Source organism: Macaca fascicularis, chromosome 12 (assembly GCF_037993035.2).
Source record: "Macaca fascicularis isolate 582-1 chromosome 12, T2T-MFA8v1.1".
Lineage (NCBI taxonomy): Eukaryota > Metazoa > Chordata > Mammalia > Primates > Cercopithecidae > Macaca > Macaca fascicularis.
In genome coordinates this window covers 83,780,571-83,793,134 of record NC_088386.1, presented here as the reverse complement: position 1 = coordinate 83,793,134, position 12,564 = coordinate 83,780,571, and positions in this window count along the sequence as shown.

Sequence of the window (12,564 nt, the reverse complement as noted above, 5' to 3'; positions counted from 1 at the left end):
ACAGTTCTCAATAACATAAAATTATGACATTAATTCACTGTAAAGGCCTCTTGTAGCTTGGAAGTTTATAAGAAAGTTAAACAGTTTTCAGTAGTGCAGGTTTGTGTAGATAATTTAATAAAGTAGTAGAAATAATCCTAAGAAAAATGATTTATATATCTATTACAAACTAAATTAATTAATGAAAATCTTTCCTTTAGAACATCTCTGTTGATGAATATTTTATCTACCACATTTTGGAACTTGCTCTCCTGTACATATTAATAATAAATCCACTGTATGAAGCCCTGATTCCAAGTTTTTGGCAATATATGAGTTCCCTAATATAAGGTAAAGTTGGGATTATATTAAATTTCGTTTTTGAAGATTATGTTTTAAGACAGACTGAAACTTTTTGTAATATTTATTTTTCTCATTTAGTCATTTAAAAATAAGAATTTGTAGAGTTTTAGTTTTGTAATAGATCCAAATTCTTGATTATAATTAATTTTCAGTAATATTCACTTCTATTTGAAGTGATCAAAATAAAATCCTCTTTATTAAGATTATAAGTCTTAATAGATTCAAGTACTAGATATATTTATTTGGATTTGTTTCTAAGGAATTAAATGTCACTGAGAGAAGAAAGGTTTTTTTTTTTTTATATATACACACTTGCCACAGTTTAGCAGGACCTGCTAACTGAACTCCATTCCATTCCCAATGTTACTAATGTTATTTTGGGTACTGATTTTAGGTGATTATAAAATAAAACAGTTTAGAGAATGTTTACACTATTATTTCCTTTACATAATTCATTTTATTCAAATTGATCATTGTGTTTTCTAACAGGAAATTAAATTTTGCAGATATTATTGTTAGAAATATTGGTATTGTTACTTACCTATCCACAATATCAAACATTAAAAAATAATAAAACAGAGCACAAAAAAAGGCATACACATTGAAAAGGGAGAAATATAACCATCTTTATGTATAGATGAATAATTGTCTATGCAAATAATCCTAATAAATCTACAAAAAGAAAACACAAACAAATACCAGCCTCCTTGAACTAATAAGTGAGTTAAGCAAGAGTGCATGTTACCAGATCAACATACAAAGTCAATCCACTTCTATATACTGGTTATGAGTATGTGTGAAACATTTACAATTGCTCCACTGAAAATGAAAACTTAGATACAAGTCTAATAAAATATGTAAAGAATCCTCATGGTAAAATTTAAAAATGATAATGATAGAAATTTTTAAAAATCTAAATAAATGACATAATAAGAGACATCCTGTATTCATGGATTGGAACATATTAAACATGTCACTTCACCCAAAATTGGTCTGTAGGCTTAATGCATTCCTTATTAAAATCCTAGTGAGTTTTATTTAGACATAGGCATAGATTTAATCATTATAAAATTTATATAGAAAAGCAAAGAAACTAGAATAGTTAAAAACAGTTTTGAAAAAGGTTAATGAAATGGGAGAAATCACTGTATCTGCTACCATTGAATATTACTCAGCAAAAGGACAAACTATTGATCACCATGACACCTTTGATGGATCTCAAAGGAATTATGCTGAGTGAAAAGAGCCAGTCTCAAAAGTAACATGCTGTAAAATTACATTTACATAGTATTCCTGAAATGCCAATATTATAGAAATGGAACAGAGACCAGTGCTTGACAGAGGTCAGAATCAAGAGAGGAAGAAGGTGACTGTGGCTATAACAGTGTAACCCGAGGGAGCCCTCTGATGAAACTGTCCTGTATCTTAACTGTAATGGTGCTGTACACAAATATACACATGCGAAAAATTACATAGAACTAAATATATATGTGCCCAGAAACGATTGTATATAAAACAAGTGGAATCTATTCAGTGGGTTTTAGTAATGTTAATTTCCTGCTTGTGATATGGTACTATAGTTATGCAAGATGTTGCCACTGGGGAACACTGTATGAAGGCTATAGAGTATGCTCATGCTCTGTATTATTTCTTATAACTACATATAACCCTACAATTCTCTGAAAAGAACAAGTTTTTAAAAAGAGACTGGGCGCGGTGGCTCACACCTGTAATTCCAGCACTTTGGGAGGCTGAGGCGGGTGGATCACGAGGTCAGAGTTGGAGACCAGCCTGGCCAACATGGTGAAACCCCGTCTCTACCAAAAATTCAAAAATTAGCCAGGCGTGGTGGTGCGCGCCTGTAATCTCAGCTACTCAGGAGGCTGAGGCAGGATAATCCCTTGATCCCGGGAGGCAGAGGTTGCAGTGGGCCGAGAACGCACTATTGTGTTCCAGCCTGAGCGACAGAGCAATACTCCATATCAAAAAAGAAAAAAAAGTAATAAAACATTGTTAATGAAATGTATTTTGTAAAATAGGAGATTCAGCATGGATGCTATTTTTTGCCTTTAATATTTTAGTTAAAAGGTCCTCGGCCGGGTGCGGTGGCTCACGCGTGTAATCCCAGCACTTTGGGAGGCCAGGGCAGGCTGATCACAAGGTCAGGAGATCAAGACCATCCTGGCTAACACAGTGAAACCCCGTCTCTACTAAAAATACAAAAAATTAGCCGAGCGTGGTGGGGGGCGCCTGTAGTCCCAGCTACTCAGGAGGCTGAGGCAGTAGAATGGCGTGAACCTGGGGGACGGAGCTGGCAGTGAGTCGAGATCGCTTGCGCCACTGCACTCCTGCCTGGGCAACAGAGCGAGACTCCATTTCAAAAATTAAGAAAAAAAAAGAAAAAGAAAAAGACCCTCTAAGAGCAGATGATATTGGAAAAGTATTTCTAATAGGGCAAATTCTCTTATAGCAATGTTAAACTCCATCTATTTATAGAATGAACTATGAGATATCCTTATTTATTATTAAGATTAGATTATATCTGGAGATCACTTAACTATATTTTCATGAGTATGCTATAGCCTCTCTGATAAATCTGACCAAACCAAGTGTTTTATCCATTGTTCCTTAAAATGGGTGCTCTCCACAGGTAGTTTATTGTATTTGATTGTTATCGTAATAGATTTCATTCTTTATCTTGTTAAAATTTTGGGTACCCCATTTTCCCCCAGGTACATTGATAGAAATGGATTTCATGACAGTCATATATGTATTATGGTTATGTTCTCATTTCATTTGTATTTGTTCTATACATGTGATATGGATTTCCCCCACTGTAAAACAGGCCAGAGTAAGAATAGGTATTGCGGACTTTCTTTTCACTCTTTGGTGAAATGTAAATTGGTCTAAAGGAATGCCCACATTATTTAATTTCAAAAATTTTACATGTTCAAATATCCCTTAAAATAGGAAGTTATTTAAACTTACAATGTTAAAATCGGTATTTATTTTTCTAGTTGCAAAATTATATTTAGAAAATATAGAGTAAACAAAAATCACTCTAAAACCACTCATTCAGAAAAAACTTCTGTTAAGATTCTAAAGGTCACTTTAATGTATTTTACAATACATACATAGCATATGTATATATATACACACACCCTGTATGTGTTTTACACATATGTTTTACATATACACATGTATATATGTGTTTTACACATATATGTTATATATATGTATATATGTGTTTTATACACACACTTTATATATATACACATACATATATCCATGTATGAGATTTTAAAAATATAAATATATACATACAGTAGAGACAAAATATATAGACATCATACTTGAAAATTTAGGCCTGTCTTAAATAATTAATAATATACTATTGTTTATAACATAAACAATGTTATATTTATAACATAAAACTAATATATTATTAAATATTTTATGATATTGATAAATAGACCAGCATAAAGTGATTTTTAAGGGTGTAATTAATATGAAAATAGCATGTATATAACTAAAATAATTAGAAATTTACATGTTACCCAAGTGTTTGCTACTTTAAAGACTATTCTAAGGCATACCATTGTTTATATATTCATTGTATAGATTTATAAGTGAAAATAATTACTTGGAAGATTGTTTTGAATTGATGCATTTTCTTATGTTTTATAAATACTCTAATATTAGGCTGGGCATGGTGACTTGCACCTCTAATCCTAGCAATTTGGGAGGCTGACGAGGGTGGGTCATTTAAAGTCAGGAGTTCGAGACCAGCCTGGCCAACATGGTGAAAACCCGTCTCTTCAAAAGCCAAAAATTAGCTGGATGTGGTGGCGCATGCTTATAATCCCAGCTACATGGAAGGCTGAGGTAGGAGAATCCATTGAACCTGGGAGACGGAGGTTGCAGTGAACCAGGATCGCACCACTGCAATCCAGCCTGGGCAACAAAGTGAGACTCCACCTCCAAAAACAAAAATCAAATAAATAAAACTCCCCAAATACTCTAATATTAAAACATTTCAAAATCTTTATGTTAGAGAATTAATACATCTGATCACAAATATATTAAAGTCACTTTTCTTTGTGCTAAATACCTTGCACAGGCCATGGCAAAGTCATGAGATGATAGTGAATAAATGAATAAATGAATGAATGAAGCACTCCTCTCTACCTCATTGAGTTCTATACTTCAGATAGCTAGCCTTCATCTTTAGGCCTCAATTTCCTAACAAGTTTACACTAGCACTCCAGTCCATCATTTAAGTTAGCGTTGCCTCCAGTATTTAGTTTCTTCTTTACTAGTAGTTTTCTATCCCACTTACATATGGCCTCTGTTATTGTATCCTTTCAGCTACTAGTTTTGGATAAAAAGCTGGTCCTTAAAAATACATTTGAAAGATAACAAACATAAAACCTTGAGTATGAATATGCTTGGCCACCAAATACATTCTTAAGTTCCAATATTTTTTAAAATTCAGAACATTTTTACATATCAAAAGACTACATAAAAAATAAAATTTCACATTGCAAGCAAACTATTTCAGTGCACTGCAAGATAAATTACTGCAGTGAATGTTAGTGACTCAGTTTCATTGTTAAAATATGACAAGGTAATAGTTGCACATGTAAATGTGAAAAGATTTTCTTTCAAGGTTTGAAAAAAGGAAATAATTTTATTCACATTAGTTCCCTTCCTGTTTTTACGACCATCATTTCAATTCAGGGCTTGTTTCTGCACAGGATAGAGTAATGGCCTCCTGTTTTCCTTCCGTTCCCATTTATTCCACCCTGTGCAAGACTGTGAAGTTATTCTTTCTAAAATAGAACCCTGATAATTTAACCCACCCGCTAAAGACAAACAAAACAGAAACAGCTAATAACTCTTCATTGCCTACAGTTCAAACTTGTCAGGCTGAATTTAAGGCACTCAGTGATCTGGATTCCTCCACCTGCTTCTCCAGATTCATTTCTCATTATTCTTTTCCATGGATGCTGCACTCCTGCACTCCTGCCAATCTGGACACCTTGATGTTCCCTTCACATATTTTTCATGGTCCTGCTTTATACTTCTTACTCTGTGTTATTTTTACCTTCTTTCGATTTCTTGATTTCTACCTTTTCTTAAAACGCCACCTCATTCATAAAGCTTACCATCAGCCAGCTATCATTTATGATTACTTATTGTTTTTGTGAAACTTCACTATAGTTTAGTATATTTTGCCTTCAACTAACAAACAACAAAGTCAAATAATAAGAAAATTATACAAATTATACTTTGTATAAAGTATTTTATTACTGTATCTACCAAGGAAACTACTGTATTGAAAGCACCTTGAAGTCAGGGTTTGTGCTTTGCTTTGTTCTGTTTTCCTGCTTTGTGTTCCTGCCACCTCCACCGCTTTTATAACTACCATATTATATTGCACAAAGTATATGTGGAGTAAGTGTTTGACAAATTGAATAGAGCCACCAGAAATATTTAAATTGAGCTATTTCAGTTTGCCCTGGAATAAGGGCTAACCTTTTCTTTCTCAGTAGTGATTTACTAAATTTAAAATGTGTTGTGAATTTTAAAGTTTGGTAGGTGACATATCTGAACAGAGCACTGTGGCCTTGGGTTCACATTGGCATTTGGAGTTGGCTAAACCTACAGATGCCAGACTGTACTTTCCCACCTGCTGTTCCAGCTGAGGCTTTGATGTTGGATTTTTAAGCTGAGCCAAACAGGTAGGGGAAACGACTGCCAACTATCTGATACTGTAGAGATTTAGGCCAGATGGAAACTTGCTTTAAAAATCAAACCAGTTTCAATTATATCAACATGAGCTTTCTTGGATATCTGCTTTGGAGATATTATATTATTATTATTATTATTATCATGATTATTACTAAAGACAGAAGTCACTAAAATATTATATTACATTTTCAAAAATACCTGGGAGGTGGATACAAGAATGTCATGGTAAAAATATTGATCCTGGACTAGAAGGAGTAGAAAATAATAATTGTAACATGTTATTTTCCCTCAATGATGTAAAATATGGTGGTGAAATTCTTTAAAAGTACATCATAAAGGCAGCTAGGAGGACTGATATTGTGGTAGCTTCAAATGGCTATTTTGTTAGATGTAGTAAAACTTTTTCAATGTAAGTGAAATGATCCAGCAATCAGTTCCTCTAGGACTTTTCCTGAATGTTTACTTTTAAAGAACATTTATACCTTCTGTAGAATGTAAAGGGAGGATGGACACATGATACTCAGAATAGTCTGGTCACTTTACAACAAAAAAGACAAGAAGCAGGTTGATAGGCAGTATGAAAATACTGGGAAGTCCTTAATGGTCAGACAATATTAATTATGAAAACCACAGATAGCTGATATCCAGCCATTCAGCAAAACCCATTAAGACATGATTATGGAGTCATAGTCAAGGATGCAGTTTGACTGAATGGGAGCTTTATACATTTTTAAACTACTATCTTCTTAATTATTGCATTAGCCTACTTGAATGTGAGAGAAATTATCTTTTTCTTATCACAAACATCTACTGGGAAAACACCTGCTAAATTTCAATAGTCTGCAATTTTAATGTACTATAATGTAGTACTATTATGTCCAACAATGACTGTTTCCTCTTATGTAATTACGCAGATGTTGCAATAAATGATCAACATTGGATTATACTGTGTCTAATGTCCAAGAGTAATAGAAGAAAAGACCATCGATATTCCTTAATTATGAAGCAAGCTGTTTAAAATTTCAAGACATTTCTGATCAACCATACAAGGCCAACTTCCAATTTATTACTCCTGCATTTTGAATCAGAACTCTGGAGCAATCCAATGCAAGAAGAAAAATATCTGTATTTTCTCCCTTCTCCCCATATCTTTTAAATTTATGCATAAAAATAATGAAGATACTTCCTCCTTTAGTATCTTCATTAATAAATTACCACAAATGTTATTTCAAGCTTCAACACTTGCTAATAAAAAACAGTGTTTTTAGTTCAGAGAGAATGAGAGTATAACTGCTCATTATATAAATAGGATTATATTTAATAGGCATTCAATTTGTTATTGATAACAATTATTCAGAGATTCTGTAAGCATAATGAACTCTGCAAGTAAGAGTGGATTGTTTTATTCTCTCAGGAACTTAGATTCATTCATTTATTTTCTCAACATTAAGCATTTATTTTGTAGCTATTATATGTCAGGCATTATCTCAGAATATAGAAAAAGAAGGAAAATTAATACTGAATTCTTATCTTCCAGGAACTTACCATCTCAAATAAGGTGGCAAGCATGTTAATAAAGCATGTTAATAAAGCCTGTATGAGGGAGAAGGAAGCCAAAGGAAAGAGTTTAAGAGTTTTGAGAGCATTTAAGAGACACAAATAAATAGAGTCAGCTTTCTTTTTTCTTTTTTATGCTTTTTTTTTTTTTTCCTCGCACTTAAAAATTTCTTACATCCATTTCATGACTTCTTGACTTGAGAAAACTCTGCAGCAGTTTTATGGAAACATTTATGAGGAGCTGAAAGGGTACAGTGTAGGACTTTACATGTGGGGATATGCAGAGTGGAATACATTTCATGGGCTATACCTCAGAGTTGCAAGAAAACTGATGTAAAGTTATTAATGCTAGAAAAATTCAAAAATATATTAAGCAAAATGCCTATTAACTTATAATAGGACCTTTTTTTGTAGCCACCAGAATACTAGATGATCCCTCTTACCCCTCAAATCACTGTGCTCCCAGTAATAAAGCATCTGAAAGGCCAACTTGGCAATGAGGTGAACAGGTACAGTGAATATGGAAATATCAGGGAGAGGTGACCAGTCATTAGGTATATTTTATCCAGGCAACAAATAAACTTTATATATTGTTTGTGCCTCAGAATAGAAGATTCTTCTTTAATGTTCTTCATTTATTCTTTGTTAGAAGAAAAAATTTTTGTTCATGATATACAGACTTACGTTTCTTATGGACACGGGTTAAAATAATAGATCATACAATCTCTGGCTTCTTTATACCAGATCCTTCTTCCCAGTATCTTATGCTGTTAAAGAACATAGCAGATATGTTCATAAAGAAGTCTATGTGGAAAAGAATGAGGCCAAAGTAATGAATTTTAATGAGAAAGTTTAGTACAAACAAATAATAGTACTGTTCTGATGAACCTTCTTATTGTAACATTTTTTTTTCTTCAGATAGGTTGCAATATAACTGCTACTGATTATACACTCTATCCACTTCTAGAATTGATTAAGCTACAGCATTGTTCTTTTGTTATGGTTAGGCTAAAGCTGGTGATAACTGAGACTGCTTTAGTTACTCTGATGGAAGTTTTTTCTTTACCTATTTTCCCTCTGTTCTTTTAGGGTGAATCATTTCTGTAAGTGGTTTATTACGTTTGGTAGCTATTATTCTTGATTTCACTTTTCAGTTTGTCAAAGTTCTAGGAATACCTTCCTTTGTTAAATAGGTTTTATGACAATCATGTCTGTTACACTGACACTGCTCTCATTTCCTTTACACTTCATGCATGCAGTGTGCATATGCATACCATAGTGGACCTGGCTTTTGTTGGAGGACATTTTGCATGCTTTCCTGCTGTTCGTTGGCACAGTTTTAAATTGGTACATTAACTAAAGAGTAGGCATTGGAGTAAATGTTATTTGAGTGGCATGTCATCTAATAAACTCTGAATTGCTTTAAAGTAGATGTAAGGGCAATGCCTGCTACTGCCCTTAACACATTGTCAAAACTTGGGCAAGTTCCTGCAATTGTCCACGTTTAAGTATTTTTGTTGTAAAAGAGCCTAACTTGTCTCCAAGCTACCTCTGGATAGCTGCCTTCTAGTATCTCAGAGGTCATTTAGAGCAGTAATAACGTATAAAAGTCTCCTATGTTGGGAGAAACATTTGAAATATTCTATATAAAGATTATAAAAATTCAAGGGAGTAGGGGAAATGCATAAGGAAGAACAAAGCCAATTAAAAATCCCCTTGTTAACCAGTTTATGAGTGTTAGATTAACTAAGTACCAAAGCTCCACCGAGATAAATAGTAAGGACAAGGAAATTTGCAGAAAGCTCACACACATACGCACATACACACACACACACGTACACACAGAGAGAGAGAGAGAGAGTAAGAGAGACAAGTTGTCCATAAGTAATGATCTTCTAACAAAGAATAAATGAAGAACAGGCCAGTGATGATTAGTATGTAATACTGAGCAAAGGAGAAATGATTGGAAAATTTTCTTCTGCTCATGTAGGAGATAGCAGCTTAGAACATACTACTGCTCTTCATACGATGCCTTCTCTGAGAAGATGATTAAGGGCCTGGTAATGTTTAGTCACACAAGTTAATCCCCAAAATGTTACCTGCCAACATACTAATAATGATTATTAGTTAACAAAATTATCCACAAAACTATGATAAAAATTTATGAAATACTCTTCCTTTGTTCTGAGGAGAAAAGAAGTGAATGGACAAGCACACTATATGCCACTGCTTTACAAATAAATTCCCTTTCGTTTTAAGTGACTGGATATCATAAGTGATAGATTTAGACATAATCTATAGTAGAAAGAAGTGGGAAGATTTTTTTTTTTTTTTTTTTTAACTCTTGGATTCTGTTGAGTTCTAGAAGTATTAGGTAGAAGCATTCATGGATTTCCTGGAGAGACACCAGCTATGGGACTCCAAACTTAACCAAAGACATGAGTGATGGGGAAGACGCAAAGGTCAGGTCGAGCATAGACACACACAAGGTATAAAAATGAAGAAAAACTTCTTGGTATGTTGGCTCTTTGGGGTAGTTTCTTGGGTAGGGCTTCTACCACCACAGCTCTGGTTGAACTTTAGGCCCCATGTGTCAGCTGTTCTCTCAGCTTTTACCTTTCTACTGCTCACTCAGTGAACATTCCAGAATAGCAACGTACTGTAATATTTGGATAAATATTTTATCCAAATTATAAAATGGAATGAATATACTACTAAACACTGGCATTAGGTTATTAAATTTATAACTATTATGTTTTAAAAATTATACTACAACAAATAACTCATTTAACATCTATTGTCTGAAGAAAAGTCTTCAATTGTAAGGTCAAAATCATTTGTTTAATGCAAAGAAATCTAGTCATGATCAGAGATAAATGTAAAGTCATACAAGATAAAACAATTGTTTACTCAACTTTTATTCAAATTATCTTATAGGTTTTATTACAATAATTTGTATATAGAACATTTATAGATTTGACTTAGAACAGACTTCTCCATACATTCAAAAAATGTACAATTCCACTAAAACTTGTATTGGTCAACTTTATCCCAAATTAGAAGAAAAGTAGTGAAATATACAATCATTCTAATATTATTTCTGCTCTCTATATTGTGTCAGTCTTTAATATTGAGTGAGGTCATCAGTGTTTAAGGTTTACAATATAGAGAATGGAACAGATGACATGATACTTGAATAGGCATTGGTTTTAAAAAATAATATATTAGTGTTTGAGAATATGTTTCCAAGGGAATGTGTACCAAAATGTGTTTCTAGAGTGGAAAATCCCTCAGTTGGTCACTCTATATTTAGAAATCTATTTGACAATGTTTTTGTCAGTAATGCTTTGACTCAAGCTGAGTCAAAATTCATTTCACTTTTAGAGGACATGAAGAACAAAATAAATATAGCTGATTATGTAAAGCAGGGCTTCCCTAGTCCAGAAAGACTGAGGATTACAGAGAGGCTGATAATCGTCTACACTGTGTGTGCAACTGAACCGAGGAGAGAAAGGTGTGAATATAACAAGTGCCTGGGTATTATACAATAACTGAAAGCCCATGTCCAGGTAAAGAGAAATCCGAATAAAAATCTGGATCGGTTTACATGCGGACATGCTGCTAATATAAGTTTCTATTGTTTATCAACTGAGTTAAAAGTAGCTATTAACATTTGGATACATTCATAAGATTTGGACCTTGTTATTCCTCGAATTAGTCATATTGGTAAAGTGAAAGCATAAACATTTTATGTCTTTCTCTTATATCTTTGATTGAATGAGATAGAAAATAAGTGCTATAAGATGTATAGAGTAAGTCTATGAGAAGGGTAGCACAAGTCCCTCCAATTCTCCCTTTTACAACTTATCAACTACCTGATCCAAGGCATCACTGTTCTCCATTAGAAGCACTGCATTTGCCACCTGATTGTAGGCTCCCTCCATCAATGACTCCTTCTATTCCATACTCCAGACAGCAGCAACGTGGACACTCCTTGAGTGGAAGAGTGAAGACTTCCATAAATCCATTTCAAAAAGAAACAAAAATACTGGCAAAATTGTCAGAATCAGAACTCTGCTCCTATTTCATAAAAAGCTATGGCAAAAGGGCCTTTGTAGATGTGATTAAGGTAAGTACTCTAAAATGAAGAGATTATCCTAGATTATGCGACATAATCACAAGTCTCTAAAAGTAGAGAACCTTTCTGGGCTCTGGTCAAAGAAATGTGCCAGTAGAAGAAAGACATGAAGATATGCAAACTCATTGCTGAATTTGAAGATGGAGGAAGAGGACCATGAGCCAAGTAATATATACTGCTTCTAAGAATCAGGGGGAAAATGCAAAGAAATGGATTTTCCCTAGGGCCTTCACAAAAGAATGTGGCCCTGCTGACACCTTCATTGTAGCCAAGTGAGACTGTTGATAGACTTCTGAAATACAGAACTGTAAGATAACACATCTGTCATTTTTAAAACAGCTAAATTTCTGGTACTTTGTCATGGCAGCAATATAAATTGAGTATATTCATGTATACACCTTCGACTTCTTTATCTTTTTCTGATTTATACTTCAGATATCTAATAATTTGCTTTAAAACACTTTCTTCATTTTTCAGGTAGCCTTGCCTCAGTGAGATCCTCCCTGGCCATTGAGTCTAAAGTTCTAACCCCTTCCACTGCCATCCCAAACAGTTTCTAGGTTGATATTCTGTTTAATTTGTCTCTTTAGCACTAATCTATTCCTAATATATGATATATTTACTTTATTAATTTTGTTTACTGTCTGTCTCCACTTCTAGAAGATAGCAGCACGATAGTAGCATTTTCATCCCTTTTTTTCTTTGCAACTTCATGTTCAGCATGTAGACATGAGTCTACTATGTTGTATTCTTAATAGATGTTTAATGAATAA